Source organism: Lithobates pipiens, unplaced genomic scaffold (assembly GCF_037356315.1).
Source record: "Lithobates pipiens isolate NorthernLeopardFrog02 unplaced genomic scaffold, aLitPip1_a1.2 Scaffold_19, whole genome shotgun sequence".
In the NCBI taxonomy this organism is placed as follows: domain Eukaryota; kingdom Metazoa; phylum Chordata; class Amphibia; order Anura; family Ranidae; genus Lithobates; species Lithobates pipiens.
In genome coordinates, this window is record NW_027507764.1 from 275,652,516 (window position 1) to 275,673,329 (window position 20,814).

The window sequence follows — 20,814 nt, forward strand, 5'->3', positions numbered from 1 at the left end:
GAGTACTGTCCGTGATACTTTTTTTATTTGCACTAACATACAATTTTTCAGGACAAGCTTTCGGGGTATGTCCCCTTCTTCAAGGTCCAAGCAGTACTGATTTACACATTTTTAAGCAGAATGAAAAAAAAAAAAAAAACACCTCTGAGGTAAAGGAGAGAAAAAAAACAACAAAAAAACACATACAAATCAATGGCAATAAAGATAACAGAAGAGTTAGGCCCCTTTCACACGGGGCGGATCAGTAATGATCCGCCCCGTGATGATCCGCTCGCTCAGCGGGGATCGCTCCGTTGTCCCCGCTGAGCCGGCTGCGGACAGGGCGGTCTCCGCACACTGTGCGGGGACCGCCCTGCCAGCTCTCCACTCTCCTCTATGGGGATCGGATGCGCACGTCTGTCCGTGTTCATCCGATCCGCTCTGCAGACGGATAGAAAAATAGGATTTTCCTCCGTCTGCAGAATCGGACTGTTGCGGAGGCGGAGGAAATCGGGTGTCTGCGGATGTTCATCCGCAGACACCCACTGTCCCATAGGGATGAATGTATGCCCGTATTTCATCCGCAAACGGATAGATGAAATACGGACATATCATCCGCATGTGTAAAAGGGGCCTAAGTGATATAAGACAGAGGGAGAGCTATGGAATGGAGGGGGGGGGGGGGGGTGCTAGTCCCAGAGGGGGTTGTAAAACTTTAGTATAATGGGTAAGGAAACCTATATCTAAATTCAGGCCATTATTTTTTGTGTCAAAAAGAATAATCATTCTTAGTTCAAAGGTTTTCCTTTCCTGGATAGTTCTGAAATTCCCTTTAAGAACTAAAACATTGAGGTCTTCTATAGTGTGGTCCGGTTGTGAGAAGTGATGTCCCACAGGTGTGCATAAACTGTCTTCTTTATGTTCTTATGTGTAAATTCATCCTTGTTTGCAACTTCTGTCCTGTTTCACCAACATAAGATCCTTTGCTGCACCTTTTGCATTGGATGAGGTACACAACATTACTGGAGGTACAGTTGTAAGATCTCATGATATTGAAGGTCCCGTTTGTGTGTGTGACACTTTTGGATAGATTGATCTGGTTGCATAGTTTGCAGCGCTTTTTATTGCAGGGTTTGCTTCCATTATTTGTGACTTCATAATTAGAGTGAAGTTTCCTGCTGATTAGTTTGTGTCTGAGGTTGGGTGGTTGTCTGAAAGCCAGTAATGGGGGTTGTTGGAATATTCCTTTCAGAGTTTCATCCTCTGTTATAATGGGTTGTAAATCTTTGATTATCTTTTTGATCCCTTCTAGTGCTGGGTTGTAGGGATGGCCGAACGGTTCGCCCGGCGGTCGGTTCGCGGCGAATTTCAGCTGTTCGCGGCCCCCCTGAATGGCGCACTATTGCCGCTGTTCGCCCGGCGGACTTACGTGTTTACTGTGTAAAAGAACTTTGACCTATGATGACACATCCATCATGTGGTACAGGACAGCCAATTGAGACATTACAGCACATGGACACTTGGACATTCCCCCTAACGTAAAAATAGACCCGATCCGGCGGCCATTTTACATTCTTTCGTATGTCACTATAGGGAGAGGTTGCTGTGTGGAGCAGGGAGAGACTGCAGTGACCCAAATCGCTAGCTATTAGGTCCACAAAAGTTCTTTTAAGGACTGGTATGGTATAGGTGTAGTTCAGGATATAGGTTTGAGGTACTGCTATTCAAGTAATTGTTGCAGCAGCCTGTCTTTTGTCAGTGCTGAGAGAGGGACAGGACGCTGTGTGCAGCAGGGACAGTCAGTTTAATCATTAGCTGTTACTATTAGGTCCACAAAAGTCCTTTTCAGGACTGGTATGGTAAAGTAGTACAGGATATAGTTTTGAGTGCTATTCAAGTTATTGTTGCATCAGCCTGTCTTTTGTCAGTGCTGAGAGAGGGACAGGACGCTGTGTGCAGCAGGGACAGTCAGTTTAATCATTAGCTGTTACTATTAGGTCCACAAAAGTCCTTTTCAGGACTGGTATGGTAAAGTAGTACAGGATATAGTTTTGAGTGCTATTCAAGTTATTGTTGCAGCAGCCTCTGTTTTGTCAGTTTAAATAGGGACAGGCAGGAAGCTGTGTGTGGCAGTGAGGGACAGTCAGTTTAATCAGTAGCTGTTACTATTAGGTCCACAAAGGTTCTTTTCAGGACTGGTATGGTAATAAGCTTGTACACGTACTGTATAGTATTCTTTCTTTCAAATATAGAAAGAATATTATACTTGACTGCTGCCTTTCTGCTGCAGTAGTCCTTTATGAGTACAGGGACTGAGGTACAGTCTGCTAATCACAACCTACTAGTTGCACAAAGGTCCTTCTAAGGACTGGTAAGGTATAGCGTACTAGAGTATATAGGGTTGAGTGAGGTACAGTCTGCTAATCCTTAAGGACTGGTATAGGTCCACAATATATAGGGTTGAGGTGCACTACTGCTGACTGCTGCCCAATTCTGCAGCAGTCCTTTATCAGTATAGGGACTGAGGTACAGTCTGCTAATCACAACCTACTAGTTGCACAAAGGTCCTTCTAAGGACTGGTAAGGTATAGCGTACTAGAGTATATAGGGTTGAGTGAGGTACAGTCTGCTAATCCTTAAGGACTGGTATAGGTCCACAATATATAGGGTTGAGGTGCACTACTGCTGACTGCTGCCCTATTCTGCAGCAGTCCTTTATCAGTATAGGGACTGAGGTACAGTCTGCTAATCACAACCTACTAGTTCCACAATGGTCCTTATAAGGACTGGTAAGGTATAGTGTACTACAGTACATAGGGTTGAGTGAGGTACAGTCTGCTAATCACAACCTACTAGTTGCACAAAGGTCCTTCTAAGGACTGGTAAAGTATAGCGTACTAGAGTATATAGGGTTGAGTGAGGTACAGTCTGCTAATCCTTAAGGACTAGTATAGGTCCACAATATATAGGGCTGAGGTGCACTACTGCTGACTGCTGCGCAATACTGCAGCAGTCCTTTATCAGTATAGGGACTGAGGTACAGTCTGCTGATCACAACCTACTAGTTCCACAAAGGTCCTTCTAAGGACTGGTAAGGTATAGCATACTACAGTATATAGGGTTGAGTGAGGCACAGTCTGCTAATCCTTAAGGACTGGTATAGGTCCACAATATATAGTGTGACATTGGGGTGATTAGCTCAATTGGTAGATGCATTTTTTAGTCCACATCAGTCAGGCGTGTATGGTTAAGGGCCTGGTAGCCCACGTTTATTAGAAGAAAACAAAATATTAGTCCATCCAGTAATCCCACGCAGGGGTCCAAGCTTAAATTAAATACAGCAAAATCAGAACGAAAATGCTAGCCCACCTGGCCACTCTTCATCAGTACTGCTGCTATAGGTACTTGCCCCGTCCAACAAACTGCTTGGACGCACACAGCTTCCAACCCTTCGACACACAGCACACAGCTCCTTGGACGCACACAGCTTCAAGTCCTTCACACAGCTTTGGACATGCACAGCTTCAAGCAGCAAGCTGCTCACACACCACCATCCTACACAAATCCCCTCGTTATATGGGCTGTGTGCAGCTGGGCACACACCCTGCTCGCTAGCCTCAAGACCCGGACACAGGGTTGGAGATCCCGTCCCACCCATAACTCTCAGGGATCTCCAAACTACAGAATCCCATCTGGAGCTAGCAAAACCTGGAGAAAACTGACAGAGCAGTTTTCTCCATTTAAACTCTACACTCTGTAGTCCTGCAGTCCGCAGATATGCAAACTCTGTGTCTCCTTTACCTCTAATTTCATAGGGACAGAGCCTCGCTCTGTCACATATCCCCCCCCTTTGTTTCGATCCGGAGGGAGGAACACCAGCACCCATCATGATGGTTGGGACACCTCTGTGCTGGCTGTCAGCCACGTAGGCCCAACCCTTTTTCCGGGTGCGCTTCCAGGAACATTCCCCCCTGGATCTTAACAGGTTCCTATATTGTCCTATACTCAGCCTTCCTCTTCTTTTGGGGTCCCTGGGCTTATTCACTTTTCTTGGGGGAACTCTGCCTTCCTTGAGCCCTCCTTTCAACTTACAAATACCCATTTTACCCTTCACCATCGGTATTTCAGGTTCAAAACTGTTTTTCTTGGTACCCACTGCAACCAAATCATTGTTTACAGAACGAACTCTTAACAGATCACAGCTTTCCATATCATCAGTGCTTTCCAATTCAGTGTTTGTTAGAAGAAGACCTGAGGAGGGACTACGTCCGACGGGACCATAGCACAGCTCCACCTCACCCATTGTCAAACACTCCATGGGTACCTGTTCTAACAAACTACCCTGACCCAAGCATAAACCATTTTTTTCAGGTGTACACATTACATTGTTACGGCAACCAACATTAACACTTTCTCCCATAGTGTCTCCGGGCACCTTAACTTGTACCCCTGGGCCAGTGACAGAAAGCATCTCTGCTACTGCTGAGTCCATTCTGGGCCCTTCCTTCTCATGAGGCCTAGCGGGTAAGGCAGTATCTGCGCCCTCTACTGACCACTGCTCCGCCGCACCTCGGACCACACCAGCAGAGATTCTTCTAGTCACCGCCCCAGACGGAGAGACCTCTGATATCTCAAGCAGTTCTCTCGCGTGCCTTCCATACCAATCAATAACTAGAAGTACGCTCACAGAGAATCTGGAGATCCTGTGCCAAATGGTTAACCATTGGTCCCACCAATTCCACTGTTGGTCATGGTTTCCCAGCACTGCCTGTACCACCTGGCTCCACCCATTGGTGCTACGCAGCACCACCTGGTCCAACTGCGGTGGAGATACCCAAGTATACAGCGAGTTCATTTTTACCAACTCTAGCATTTCCAGTAAGGTTTCGGTCATCTCTAAACATCCCATGTCTAAACACCAGAACTTTCTAGGGTCTTCTACCCTGTCCAAGACATGGAGGGGCTCAGCGACTGCAGGTTGAGAGGGTGAGACATTTGAAGAGACCTCATCCTCCTTGGAGGTACTCATCATCACGGCCTGTTGTTCCCCTGGAGAGCTGTCAGACACATGTCTCACACTTATCCATTCTGCACCAGTGTTGGTGAGCCTCTGCAGGTCATTACAAGTCACACTATCACTTTGATACTCAATATCATTTAGCTGTGGAGCTGTGGACAACACATCTGCGATGCCAGTGCCCTGAACTGTTTCTTCAGAGGGGAGGGCAGCAACCTTTGCAGGGACCAGGACGCCCTCAACCACCAGCGGCTCTGCGATCCCCCTGTCTGGCATAGCAGTTGTGTCCACACCCTTGTTACTTAAGTTAGCCTTACCCAGCATGGCTAGCAATTGTTTGGCCCAGCTGTCCCAGTCCATTGTGGTTCCACCATGAGTGTTCCACAGCGTTGCATCACCTGCTGTAGAAAGCCGCACAGAAACCTGGGATTCATTAGCTTTAACTGCACATTCCTCACTTCTATATACATCATTTTGTAACACCACACTTTTATCAACGTTGCATTGGGGTGATGCTTCACCTAAAGCTTGGTGCAGCACACCATTTTGAACACCTTTTTCTGGTGGCACTACAGACACATTCAGCTTTGTACCCTCAACTTTTGCAGGCTGAATTAACCCCTTGCCTACTGGGCTACACGTAGGGTTGTGGGGCTGCGCCCACACTCTCTCACTGTGTGGCTCGGTCGTAACATTACAGGAAACACATTTTTCAGCATTATAATCACCAATCACATCACATTGGCCAACACTATTGTCAGCATGACCATCAATATTCTCATTATGTGTTGACATAGCTACTGCTTTTGAGGGTTGTCTATGAGCCACCATAACCTCTGAGCAACTCTTCACAGCACCCGCTCTCTGTAAAGGGGCACTTTTGCCTATTTGGGCAGCTCCATAGCTGACCTGGGAAACTCTCTGCTCCAACACTGCAAGCTCCTTGGAAGTTTCCCTGGGCAACCCTGCAGCAGCTGTCACTAGGGAACATGGTACCAGCACTGTTTTGGTCACCCCTAGCTCAATTTTCCCAGCCATCTGCTGGATCATAGCAGGCATATGCAGAGTCCCCATGTCCTTTTCAGTCTTTAGCCCTGCGTCTAGTTGGGCTTTACGCTGCGCCTCCCCACTGCTCTGGGTAGCACAATGCAGAAAGTCTATGTCCATTTGTACTGCGGATCTCCCCACTGGACATACTCCCACTTCACTGGGTTCAGCATCATAAACTGAAACAGTCTTACCAGTTCCTGCAGCTGATGTCATAGCCTTCACTTGAGTGCGTTGTCTCACTGGTGTGGTGTCTCTATAGGCTGACTCCCCCATGTGGCCATGGAGCAAAACTGCAGCCTTTCTGAACCCACTGACGCCCCCTGTAGGTAACACAAGATCCTTGTTGATAGGGGTAACTGCAGACTTGCGCTCCAAAGCTGGTTGGCTATAACTCATGCAGGATTCAGGCTGATGTACTCTCCTTTCGGGACTGACCCCTTTGCCTAAGCGGCCATGACAGAAAACTTTAAGTTTCTCTGGATTTCCAAATCCTAGGTCTTCCGGCGACACTTCTCCCGTCCTGGAGCATTGCTGGCGGCCCGTGATACGATGGAACTCTCCTCTAAGAAGGATTTCCTCTTTAAACTTGCTGTAGTCATCCTGGTCCCCATCCATCAAATGGTAAACCGACCGGAACTCTATCCGCAATAAGGTTTGCAGCAGTTTTGGCCACCGGTCCCTAGGCCATTTTCTCTTTACAGCAACTTTTTCAAATCTTACAAGGAAGTCTCCCACCTCCTCTGTAGGCAGCATGGGTTGCACATAGTCAGAGGCCAAGATCTCAGCCCCTTGCAGTGCACCCGACTCTTTGCGATTCCGCTTGAACCATTCATTCGCTGTCTCACATGTCACTGGCCCCTTTTTACTGGTCCTACAAGGTGGAGACATCTTCTCAGGCCATGCTGAGCTCACTTCTTGGCATCTCCTCCATGACTGGCTCTCACTCGTTGCCATTGGATACCACTTCTGAGGACACAGCTGATCACAATCATTAGCAGATGAGCTCCAGAATTCATCAACCTCCCATCCAGCTTGGTTATTCCACAAACATTCCTGTGACAAGGGGCAATGGGCAACAGCATGTCCCCACTCACTACAACTAATGCAGCGCAGAGGCCTCCTTGCGTCATGCTGTGGCACCTTTGGGCTCAGGCTGCCAGGAACAACATCCTCTTTCACTTCTCCTTTAACTCGGGGTGACATGATCAATTTACCCCAGATCACAGCGATGTCAGACTCAGACAAATTCTCTGGTGTGGCTGGGGCATGTGGTGAAATACCCTCTAGCCACAATAGCCGCTCCCTGGCTTTAGCAAGGATTGCTTCCTTTTTTTGCTTTGACCGTCCCATCCTTGCAATCACATGCACACAGCAGCTTGTAACAGTTCTCAGCAGAGAAAGAAAAAAAAAAAAAAAATCTGATGTTTGATTCTTCCTTCACAGGTACACAACCCGCATGCAACACAGTCCATCAAATAAACGTATACGCAATGCTGTTCGCCTGGCTGCCACACACAGCTAGCAGTAGTTCCTGATGCGACTCACCATGGAGCAAGGACCCGGATTCCACCGTCTACATGCCCGCATTCGAGCACCACTTGTGACATTGGGGTGATTAGCTCAATTGGTAGATGCATTTTTTAGTCCACATCAGTCAGGCGTGTATGGTTAAGGGCCTGGTAGCCCACGTTTATTAGAAGAAAACAAAATATTAGTCCATCCAGTAATCCCACGCAGGGGTCCAAGCTTAAATTAAATACAGCAAAATCAGAACGAAAATGCTAGCCCACCTGGCCACTCTTCATCAGTACTGCTGCTATAGGTACTTGCCCCGTCCAACAAACTGCTTGGACGCACACAGCTTCCAACCCTTCGACACACAGCACACAGCTCCTTGGACGCACACAGCTTCAAGTCCTTCACACAGCTTTGGACATGCACAGCTTCAAGCAGCAAGCTGCTCACACACCACCACCCTACACAAATCCCCTCGTTATATGGGCTGTGTGCAGCTGGGCACACACCCTGCTCGCTAGCCTCAAGACCCGGACACAGGGTTGGAGATCCCGTCCCACCCATAACTCTCAGGGATCTCCAAACTACAGAATCCCATCTGGAGCTAGCAAAACCTGGAGAAAACTGACAGAGCAGTTTTCTCCATTTAAACTCTACACTCTGTAGTCCTGCAGTCCGCAGATATGCAAACTCTGTGTCTCCTTTACCTCTAATTTCATAGGGACAGAGCCTCGCTCTGTCACAATAGGGTTGAGGTGCACTACTGCTGACTGCTGCCCTATTCTGCAGCAGTCCTTTATGAGTATAGGGACTGAGGTACAGTCTGCTAATCACAACCTACTAGTTCCACAAAGGTCCTTCTAAGAACTGGTAAGGTATAGCGTACTACAGTATATAGAGTTGAGTGAGGTATAGTCTGCTAATCCTTAAGGACTGGTATAGGTCCACAATATATAGGGTTGAGGTGCACTACTGCTGACTGCTGCCCAATTCTGCAGCAGTCCTTTATCAGTATAGGGACTGAAGTACAGTCTGCTAATCACAACCTACTAGTTCCACAAAGGTCCTTCTAAGGACTGGTAAGGTATAGCGTACTAGAGTATATAGGGTTGAGTGAGATACAGTCTGCTAATCCTTAAGGACTGGTATAGGTCCACAATATATAGGGTTGAGGTGCACTACTGCTGACTGCTGCCCAATTCTGCAGCAGTCCTTTATCAGTATAGGGACTGAGGTACAGTCTGCTAATCACAACCTACTAGTTCCACAAAGGTCCTTATAAGGACTGGTAAGGTATAGTGTACTAGAGTATATAGGGTTGAATGAGGTACAGTCTGATAATCCTTAAGGACTGGTATAGGTCCACAATATATAGGGTTGAGGTGCACTACTGCTGACTGCTGCCCTATTCTGCAGCAGTCCTTTATCAGTATAGGGACTGAGGTACAGTCTGCTAATCACAACCTACTAGTTCCACAAAGGTCCTTCTAAGGACTGGTAAGGTATAGCGTACTACAGTATATAGGGTTGAGTGAGGTACAGTCTGCTAATCCTTAAGTACTGGTATAGGTCCACAACTAGGTCCACTACTCCGAGATCTCTACTTATAGCGGTGGGGAAGGTGACGTCGATGATGACGTGTCTAGTGATGTCACGTGGGTGCCCACAAGAGAGGAAGAGGAGGGGAGTTCAGAGGGAGATATGGACCAGCAGATAGGGAGGAGAAGCAGGAATAACTTACATTGCACAGGAGGGACAAAGCAGACTGCTAATGTATCAGGAGCAAGTCATCGACCATGTACGGTCACATCAGGCGCTCCCAGGACGCTGGCATATGGCTCCGCAGTGTGGGCTTTTTTTAACGTGTCCGCTGCTGACAATAGTGTTGCCATCTGCAATCTTTGCAGTCAACGCATTAGTCGCGGTAAACCCAACACTCACCTAGGGACGACCGCCTTGAGAAGGCACATGAGCTGCCATCACCGAGCCCAGTGGGAGCAACGGAACACACAAAGCCACACTCCAGGCTCTCACCGTTCAGCCTCGTCTTCTGCTTCTCCTTCTCCTCTCTCCTCACAATTGTCCTTCATTCCACCTTCCATCACGTCAAGCTCACAATTTTCTGCAAAAAGGCAGGCTTCCATGGGCCTAATGTTCGAGCGTAAAAAAATTATGACGCTGGATAACCCTCTTGCCAAACGGTTGATGGCTGGCTTGTCAGAACTGATAGCCGGCCAACTACTGCCATATAAACTGGTGGACTCGGAGGCCTTTCGAAAATTCGTGGCCATTGGAACACCACAATGGAAGGTCCCAGGAAGGAAGTATTTCTCAGAGAATGGCATCCCAGAGCTATATGGCCATGTTCAGCGGCAAGTGAATGTATCTCTGGCACACAGTGTCGGTGCCAAGATACATCTGACCACAGACACGTGGTCTAGCAAACACGGGCAGGGAAGGTATATCACTTTTACTGCCCACTGGGTGAACCTTCTGACGGCCGTGAAGCATGTAAACCGTGGCACCCATGTAGATTTGGTTTTACCGCCACGGATTGCATGCAGGCCTGGCTCTTCTTCTCCTCCTCCTCCTACTCCATCCTCCTCCCTCTCCTCCTCGGCTGACTCCTCCTTTTCCGCTGCTAGCGTCTCTTCCGCTGTGCCGCCCAAACTCCCCAGAACCTATTCGACATGCCAGGTGAGACGTTGCCATGCCGTGCTGCGTCTGTTGTGCCTGGAAGCCAAGAGCCACACTGGCCCGGCACTCCTTTCAGCTTTGCGTTCACAGACAGATCAGTGGCTAACACCGCTCAATTTGACAGTTGGTAAAGTGGTGTGTGACAATGGTGCCAGTCTGCTTAGCGCATTGAAACAGGGCAAAATTACGCATGTGCCATGCATGGCACATGTCTTAAACTTGGTCGTGCAGCGACTCGTTGTCAAATACCCTGGGGTCCAGGACATCTTGCAGCAGGCAAGGAAAATCTCGGCCCATTTCAGAAGATCTTAGACGGCCATGGCTCGCCTTGCTGACATTCAGCGGCGGCACAATCTGCCGGTCAGACGTCTTATTTGCGATTGCCCGACGCGATGGAACTCAACCTTCTATATGCTTGATAGGCTGCTCCAGCAGAAACGTGCAGTTAACGTCTACCTGTATGAACTCTGCGGCAGAACAGGTTCTGGGGAGCTGGGTTTTTTTTTTCACTGCGCCAGTGACTGCTCATGTGTGACGCATGCATTCTTCTGCGGCCATTTGAGGAGATCACCAAACTGGTCAGTCGCAGCCATGGCGCCATCAGTGACATGGTACCTTATGCCTTCTTTATGGAGCGTGCATTGCGTCGTGTCATTGATCAAGCTGTGGAGGAGTGGGAAGATGAGGAAGTCGCAATGCTGGATGAATTACCAGGGGGGCTACTCTATCTGAGACAAGTGAACAACAGGAGTCTGAAGAGGAGTCAGAGGAGGATGGTGCCGGGGTGGATGAGGAGGAGCAAGAAGAGCATGCGTTAAACCTTTCTGGATTCCCTGTTGTTGTGCGTAGATGGGGAGAGGAGAATGAAGAGGACGACATTATCCTGGATGATGAGCAGGAGCCAGGCCACCACACCGCTTCCAGTTTAGTGCAAATGGAGGCCTTCATGCTCCAGTGTTTTAATAGGGACCCCCGTATAAAAAGCATAAGGGTCAAGGACCAGTACTGGGTGGCAACGTACTTAGACCCCCGGTACAAACACAAAATGGCGGAAATGTTACCACCGTCACAGAGGGCTGTCAGAATGGAGCACTTGCAGGCCTTGCTTGGAGAAATTCTGCATTCTGCTTTTGCGTGCGCTGGCAGAGGAGCAATTCCCACTCCCAGAGAAGGAGTTGCGGGTACCAATCCAAAAGCGCCTGCAAGAAGAGGCCGGTTTGAAGATGTGTTGGTAACTTCTGATATGAGGTCATTCTTTCAGCCGACCCATCGACAGGTGTCATCCGGATCCAGCATCAGGGAACGTCTAGACCGTCAGGTGTCCGACTATATCGGGTTAACGGTCGATGTGGACGCTCTGAGGAGTGATGAACCCCTGGACTACTGGATGGGCAGGCTTGACCTCTGGCCAGGGCTTGCCCAATTTGCAATCTAACTGTTGGCTTGCCCCTCGTCCAGTGTCCTGTCCGAAAGGACGTTCAGCGCAGCAGGGGGGATCGTGACCGATAAGCGTACTCGCCTAGCTCACGACAGTGTTAACTACCTCACATTTCTAAAAATGAATGAGGCATGGATCTCGGAGGAATTCAACACATGTGACCAGTAGACCATGTATATGTCTATAAACAATTTTTTTAATCGAGCACACAGACCTTCTTTCTTCATTTGGCTCACTTCCTAGTCCAAAAAAAGCACACCGTACTATATACCCGTACCCTCCTGTTTGAAGAGGTTGAGCGGTGTCATATTTTTGGGGCCCAGCAGCAAGTTGCTGGTATCAGTGCTGCTGTTAGTGCTCTCTATCTTGGTGCTGGTGTCAGTGCACTCTATCACGGTGAAGGTGTCAGTGCTGTATATCATGGTGCTGGAGCTGGTGATCATCTCCTGCACCCTCTTCTTTGCCTACCCTGACCTTCCCTCGCCTCCATTGTCTCAAGAGTCCTGAATTGTCAGAATTTCACATATAAAAAAAGAATGCTTGTAGTTGTCGATCCCAGATTCACCTCATACATGTGTTATGTCACGGTGCTGGTGTCAGACCACTCTATCACGGTGCAGGTGTCAGTGCTCTATATCACGGTGCTGGTGCTGGTGATCATCTCCTGCACCCTCTTCTTTGCCTACCCTGACCTTCCCTCGCCTCCATTGTCTCAAGAGTCCTGAATTGTCAGAATATCACATATAAAAAAAGAATGCTTGTAGTTGTCGATCCCAGATTCACCTCATACATGTGTTATGTCATTGGCCATGTGGTGGGACTATGTGTGCACAGCTAGTAATTATTTTTTGGCTGCAAATATGACCTGTAGGTTTGTAAAGTTCACCATCCCTGTGCTGTGATGACTTCCTCCTGGGGCTGCTTATTATGAGGGGCTCCCACCATCCCTGTGCTATGCTCATTATGAGGGGCTCCAACCATCCCTGTGCTGTGCTGACTTCCTCCTGGGGCTGCTTATTATGAGGGGCTCCCACCATCCCTGTGCTGTGCTGACTTCCTCCTGGGGCTGCTTATTATGAGGGGCTCCCACCATCCCTGTGCTGTGCTGACTTCTTCCTGGGGCTGCTTATTATGAGGGGCTCCCACCATCCCTGTGCTGTGCTGAGTTCCTCCTGGGGCTGTACCTCTGCTGTGCATATTATGAGGGGCTCCCACCATCCCTGTGCTATGCTCATTATGAGGGGCTCCCACCATCCCTGTGCTGTGCTGACTTCCTCCTGGGGCTGCTTATTATGAGGGGCTCCCACCATCCCTGTGCTGTGCTGACTTCCTCCTGGGGCTGCTTATTATGAGGGGCTCCCACCATCCCTGTGCTATGCTCATTACGAGGGGCTCCCACCATCCCTGTGCTATGCTGACTTCCTCCTGGGGCTGCTTATTATGAGGGCCTCCCACCATCCCTGTGCTATGCTGACTTACTCCTGGGGCTGTACCTCTGCTGTGCATATTATGAGGGGCTCCCACCATCCCTGTGCTATGCTCATTATGAGGGGCTCCCACCATCCCTGTGCTATGCTCATTATGAGGGGCTCCCACCATCCCTGTGCTATGCTGACTTACTCCTGGGGCTGCTTACGGTGCAGGTGTCAGTGCTGTATATCACGGTGCTGGTGTCAGTGCTGTATATCACGGTGCTGGTGTCAGTGCTTTATGTCACGCTGCTGATGTCAGTGCTCTCTATCACGGTGCTGGTGTCAGATGACTCTACCACGGTGCAGGTGTCGTTGCTGTAGTTCACGCTGCTGATGTCAGTGCTCTCTATCACGGTGCTGGTGTCAGATCACTCTATCACGGTGCATGTGTCATTGCTGTATGTCACGCTGCTGATGTCAGTGCTCTCTATCACGGTGCTGGTGTCAGATCATTCTATCACGGTGCAGGTGTCATTGCTGTATGTCACGCTGCTGATGTCAGTGCTCTCTATCACGGTGCTGGTGTCAGTTTACTCTATTACAGTGCAGGTGTCATTGCTGTATGTCACGCTGCTGATGTCAGTGCTCTCTATCACGGTGCTGGTGTCAGATCACGGTGCAGGTGTCATTGCTGTATGTCACGCTGCTGATGTCAGTGCTCTCTATCACGGTGCTGGTGTCAGATTACTCTATCACGGTGCAGGTGTCATTGCTGTATGTCACGCTGCTGATGTCAGTGCTCTCTATCATGGTGCTGGTGTCAGATCACTCCATCACGGTGCATGTGTCATTGCTGTATGTCACACTGCTGGTGATCATCTCCTGCACCCTCTTCTTTGCCTACCCTGACCTTCCCTCTCCTCCATTGCCTTCATGCGCTCCACAGTCCTGAATTGTCACAATTTCACATATAAAAAAAGAATGCTTGTAGTTGTCGATCCCAGATTCACCTCATACATGTGTTATGTCATTGGCCATGTGGTGGGACTATGTGTGCACAGCTAGTAATTATTTTGTGGCTGCAAATTTGACCTGTAGGTTTGCAAAGTTCGCCCCCCATTGAAGTCAATGGGGCCTGCCGCGAACGCTACGGTTCGCGAACTATCGGCCGCGTTCGTGAAACGTCCCATCGGAAGTTCGTCCATCACTACTGAGTTGTAAGTGGTGACTAGAGGTACTCGGTTATTTGTTTTTTTTCTCTGAGTATTGTAGGAGGTTTTCTCTTTGGGTTTTCAAGGCTGTGTTTATGCTGTTGTTGATGGTTTTCTCTTTGTAACCTTTCTTGTGAAAGGAGTCTGCCAGTGTGCTGAGATGTTTATCTGTCTTCTGGGTCTGAACAAATTCGGTGGTATCTGATGGCCTGGCTGTGTATGATGGCCCGTTTAGTGTGTTGCGGGTGAAAACTAGAACTGTGAAGATAGCTGCATCGGTCAGTCGGTTTTCTGTATATCGACGTGTGAAGCTTGTGATCCCTGATGTATACTGTAGTGTCTAGGAAGTTGATATGTGTGTTTGAATAATCCATTTTTAGTTTAATAGATGGGTGAAAAGTGATGATCAATGAGAAGAATTGGTTTAGATTTTCTTCACCTTCAGTCCATATCATGAAGATATCATCAAAATAGCGAATAGAAATTTGTCCTCCAGGTCAGCCATAAATAAGTTTGCATATTGGATTGCCATTTTGCTTCCCATAGCAGTACCCATACACTGGAGATAGATGCCATTATTGAAAGTGAAGTAGTTGTGTGTAAGAATGAATTCGATGAGTTGTGTCACATCCTCAGCAGTGTATTTCTGGTTTGGTGAGGATGATAAGAATCTGTGACATGCCGTCAACCCATCCTTGTGAGGGATGTTACTGTACAGAGATTCTACATCCATGGTGACTAGAAGTGTATTTGGTGGTAATTGTTGTATATTGTTAAGCTTGTTCAGAAAATCAGTGGTGTCTTGTAGGAAACTCGCAGTGTTCATGACTAAATGTTTTAACATGTTTTCTACAAGGCCTGAGATATGTTTGGTAAGTGTATTCATACCTGTTATAATGGGTCTGCCTGGATTTCCTGGCTTGTGAATCTTGGGAAGCATGTAGAAGTCTCCAATTTCTGGATTATCCGGAATCGCATTGATGAGCTCTGAATGTAGGTGGCTTGGTATTGTCGCAATGAGATCTTTTAATTGCTTAGTAAAATCCTGGGTCGGATCATAATCCAGTTTTTTGTAGTAAGTAGTATTTGCCAGCTGCCTCTGGCCCTCTTGTATATATTTGTCTGTATCCATCACAATGACTGCTCCCTCTTTATCTGCTGGTTTGATGGTTATGGCCTGATTATTGCGCAGATCATGTACAGCTCTTCGCTCCAGTGGTGAAAGGTTGTATAATATTTTCTTTTGCTGGGTGGATAGCAGGGATGTAACTCGCAGCCTGAAGCTGTCAATATAGGTATCCAGTTTGGGGTTGTGTCCTTGTGGAGGTGTGAAGTTGCTGTTCTTTTTCTTTTTGTCACTTCCTATTGTCTTAGGATTCCTTTCATTACTGTGAAAATATTCTTTGAAAATAAAGTAATGATAGGGGCGCTGAACAAATAAAAATATCAATTAAAAATGTGAAAATTAATAATCATAACACATCTAAAGTAATGGACAACCTATCACCATAAATAGTAAAAAACAAATAGTTGCATCCAAAATGGCAGATTTAGCTTTCCTTTTCCTGACCATGAGTTGCATAAATTTTTGCTCACAGGCATTGAAAAATTGGTACCATTCATTCAACATTTGAAGATCCTCAGTCCCTTCATTGGGACTGATGTCCCACCTGAGTCTCCTTGGAGTCAGGCTCTTTTCCATATACATATCAAATGAGGCTACATCCCACCACAGCCTTATTTGCTTTTCCATGTCTGTTTGTAATTGTCTAAAGCCTTTTTCTAGATCTAAATTGGGACTAGGAGTCTGTTGAAAGACCTCCTCTAGATTAATGTGCCTTTCTTTCATGAAATTAAACATTTCCATGTCTGCGTGAGTCTTTTAAAGTGAACAAGTGAAACTTGATACTAGAATAAATGTGAGAATGTAGCTGAAAAAACAGCAGCTAATAAACTCCACGCCACTTATGCAAATGACAAAGAAAATTCAAACTGATACTCAGTGAATCAAATAAACTAAGTGAAACACTAATAGCTGCTCCCTAAAAAACAAGAGAAAAAACTTGTCGTGCTGAAAATAAAGTAATGATAGGGGCGCTGAACAAATAAAAATATCAATTACAAATGTGAAAATTAATAATCATAAAACATCTAAAGTAATGGACAACCTATCACCATAAATAGTAAAAAACAAATAGTTGCAAAAAAATAGATGATATAAACAATAATAAATAAAGTCCCAATTGGATACTAGAACCAAAAAAATATATATATATAAATCCAAAGTCCAAAGCAGTGATTCATTCAGTGAAAAACTCCTTCTAAATCCATATGCCAGAAGGCGGCTGAAATCTTCTACAAAGTTGTGACACGTCCCTTCACCAAAACTTTTGGACATAGAAAACACCCCAACTGTGAAGATAAAGTTGTCTTCTTACCAGATGCTGTTGACTACTTTATTTAAAAAGATAGTCAAATAGGCTTATGCAGGTGAATTCCCTGCTCACATGGAATAAGGTGGACCTCGTATGGAAAGAAGCTTCTCCTCATAGACTCAGACAGGTCATAAAAAAAGAAGGGCAAACAAAATCCATAGCGTGACACCGTTTAATAATAAAAAATAAATTTAAAAAACATAAGGCCAAATGGCTGCTTACATATGCCGGTGCCCGACCTGGCACTGGGGCTGCTCGCTTAAAACAATCGTTTCGTAATGGATGCGTAGTTCCTCGTTGTGTAGGGCGTGCGTTCCACCAAGAAACAGCCGACAACCAAAGACGACCGGAACTGTGCGTGTACGAACGTGACTGGGTACCGCCTCGACATACGTTTCATTTGACGCGTCATCAGGAAGCGTACCCAGTCACAGAGTCAACGTTCTTTATGGTGTCTCGATCGATCCAATAGACCAATCGAGAAACACTTAATTTGGTGCGCAGCCTCAGTCCCACTCAAGGCTTAATAGAAATCCATTGTTTGTAAAACATAACAGGCAAATAAACACTAAAACATAGTTAACCCTAAATCCCAGGGAAAAACTATACATACCAGAAATTTAGTAAAAAAGTGAAAATTAAAAATGAAAAAAATATATATAATAATCCTATGGGATATTCCTATTGGAAGAAAAAAAAGAGAGGGAGTAGGTTTTTTGTAATTTGCAAGATAACCTCTAGATGTCAGTCTGTAGTTGAAAAATTCTCATACCACTTATTGAACAAAAAAAAAAAAGGTTTTTACACCTGAATAATTAGTTACAATTTTTTATATAAAATATAATTTTTATAAGATATATTAGTGCCATTTCTAAAAAAATATTTATATGTAAGGAAAAAACAAAAAACAAAACCCTACATCATAGGATAGAAAAATTCACCAAAAATTAGAAATGGAAAAAGGCAAAAAGATGCCTAGATCAAAAAAGGGGGAAATTTCAATCATTGGACAAAAAAACAATTTAAATCAAGCTCTATGTTCATTCCTAAAGGCTGCATTGTCTTTAATTTATATATCCACTTTGTTTCATTCTTTGATATTTCCCTTTTCATGTGGGTTCCTCTCCAATGTTTTGAGATCTTATCGATCCCATAGAATTTGCAAAGTGAAGGATCGCTATCATGATGTGATTTGAAGTGTCTTGACACACTATGATTGGGAAAACCTTTCTTGATATTTGTGAGATGTTCATTAATTCTAATTCTTAACTGTCTAGTAGTTCGACCTACATACTGTATAGAACAAGGGCAACCGGATCCATCAAGAAAGGTTACAAGTTTTTTGGGGGGATCGGGAACATTACGGGCTAATTGATTTCTCAAACCCGGTGCCCTTCTGTAGATGAATTTAGGGTTCTGTGGAATGATAGAGACCAAATCTTTATCTTGTTGTAAAATGGGCCAATACTTTTTAAAAATAGTTTCCACTTGTCTATACTGCCTATTGAACCCTGTCACGAAGGCTGTAGCTCCTTGGTGCTCTGGTTTAGCTTTTGATACCAGTAAAGTTTGTTTATCCATCTGTGACACCTGTGTTACAACTTTCTCTAGAGTTTTTTGGGAGTAGCCTTTTTCTAAGAACCTACTGGTTAGAACCTTACCTTGTGAATGGAAGTCAGACTCCTCCTCGCAGTTCCGTTTTAATCGCATATATTGTCCTTTAGGAACTGCTCCTATCCACTGTGGGTGGTGACAACTATGTGTGGGCACATACCCATTTCTGTCTGTGACTTTAAAATAGGTTTTGGTGACAAACTTATTTTGCTTTTTAGTAATAGTAAGGTCCAAATAGTTCACTTCCACCTTGCTATATTCGGCTGTGAACTTCAAGCAGTATTGATTACCGTTCATTTTATTCAAAAAATCCTTGAAACTCTCCAAAGTACCTTTCCAAAAAAGAATTACATCATCTATATATCTTTTATAGAAAATAAGGGATTTGTTCATATTTTTATAGATGGTTTCTGATTCCCATCTATTGAGAACAATATTGGCTACACTGGGAGCATAACGTGCTCCCATGGCCACTCCTGCTATTTGGTTATAGTACTCATTATTGGCCCAGAAAAAGTTGTTACTCATAGCAAGATCAATGCCTCTAATCAAATAATTTATCTGAACCTTCTTAAGTTTGGATTCTTTTGTTAGTGCCCACTTTATTGCTGTAAGTGCATCCTTGTGTTGGATATTAGTATACAGTGACTCAATGTCTACCGTGATCATGATGGTGTCTTCTGATGCTACTAAATCCTGTAGAAGTACTAGCAGATCTCTGCTGTCTTTCAAATACGAAGGACTTTTTGTCACTAGTGGTTTAAAAAACACATCTAGATATTCTCCCAATCTTGCAAACAGGGACTCTATCCCGCTTATTATAGGTCGACCCGGTGGTCTCTCATTGTTTTTGTGTATTTTTGGCAAAATTATAAATTATTTGATTAGAGGCCTTGATCTTGCTATGAGTAACAACTTTTTCTGGGCCAATAATGAGTACTATAACCAAATAGCAGGAGTGGCCATGGGAGCACGTTATGCTCCCAGTGTAGCCAATATTGTTCTCAATAGATGGGAATCAGAAACCATCTATAAAAATATGAACAAATCCCTTATTTTCTATAAAAGATATATAGATGATGTAATTCTTTTTTGGAAAGGTACTTTGGAGAGTTTCAAGGATTTTTTGAATAAAATGAACTGTAATCAATACTGCTTGAAGTTCACAGCCGAATATAGCAAGGTGGAAGTGAACTATTTGGACCTTACTATTACTAAAAAGCAAAATAAGTTTGTCACCAAAACCTATTTTAAAGTCACAGACAGAAATGGGTATGTGCCCACACATAGTTGTCACCACCCACAGTGGATAGGAGCAGTTCCTAAAGGACAATATATGCGATTAAAACGGAACTGCGAGGAGGAGTCTGACTTCCATTCACAAGGTAAGGTTCTAACCAGTAGGTTCTTAGAAAAAGGCTACTCCCAAAAAACTCTAGAGAAAGTTGTAACACAGGTGTCACAGATGGATAGACAAACTTTACTGGTATCAAAAGCTAAACCAGAGCACCAAGGAGCTACAGCCTTCGTGACAGGGTTCAATAGGCAGTATAGACAAGTGGAAACTATTTTTAAAAAGTATTGGCCCATTTTACAACAAGATAAAGATTTGGTCTCTATCATTCCACAGAACCCTAAATTCATCTACAGAAGGGCACCGGGTTTGAGAAATCAATTAGCCCGTAATGTTCCCGATCCCCCCAAAAAACTTGTAACCTTTCTTGATGGATCCGGTTGCCCTTGTTCTATACAGTATGTAGGTCAAACTACTAGACAGTTAAGAATTAGAATTAATGAACATCTCACAAATATCAAGAAAGGTTTTCCCAATCATAGTGTGTCAAGACACTTCAAATCACATCATGATAGCGATCCTTCACTTTGCAAATTCTATGGGATCGATAAGATCTCAAAACATTGGAGAGGAACCCACATGAAAAGGGAAATATCAAAGAATGAAACAAAGTGGATATATAAATTAACCACTTCAATACAGGGCACTTAAACACCTTCCTGCCCAGACCAATTTTGAGCTTTCAGCGCTGTCGCACTTTGAATGACAATTGCGCGGTCATGCTACACTGTACCCAAATGAAATTTTTATCATTTTTTTCCCACAAATAGAGCTTTCTTTTGGTGGTATTTGATCACCTCTACGGTTTTTATTTTTTGCGCTACAAATAAAAAAATACCGAAAATTTTGAAAAAAAAAATGTTTTTTTTTTGTTTCAGTTTCAAAACTTTGTAAATAAGTACGTTTTCTCCTTCACTGATGGGCACTGATGGGGCTACACTGATGGGCACTGATAAGGTGGCACTGATGGGCACCAATGTGGCACCAATGAAGTGGCACTGATAGGCGGCACTGATGGGCGACACGGATGGGCGACACGGATGGGCGACACGGATGGGCGACACGGACGGACACTGATAGGTGGCACAAATT

The 20,814-nt window shown here is 45.3% G+C and overlaps 1 protein-coding gene across 3 annotated transcripts in view; it reads left to right on the forward strand.

The window, feature by feature from the left end:
- The window catches only part of SLC9A3 (solute carrier family 9 member A3), a 631,205-nt gene that overhangs the window by 525,239 nt on the left and 85,152 nt on the right, over positions 1-20,814 (forward strand). The window lies entirely within an intron of this gene.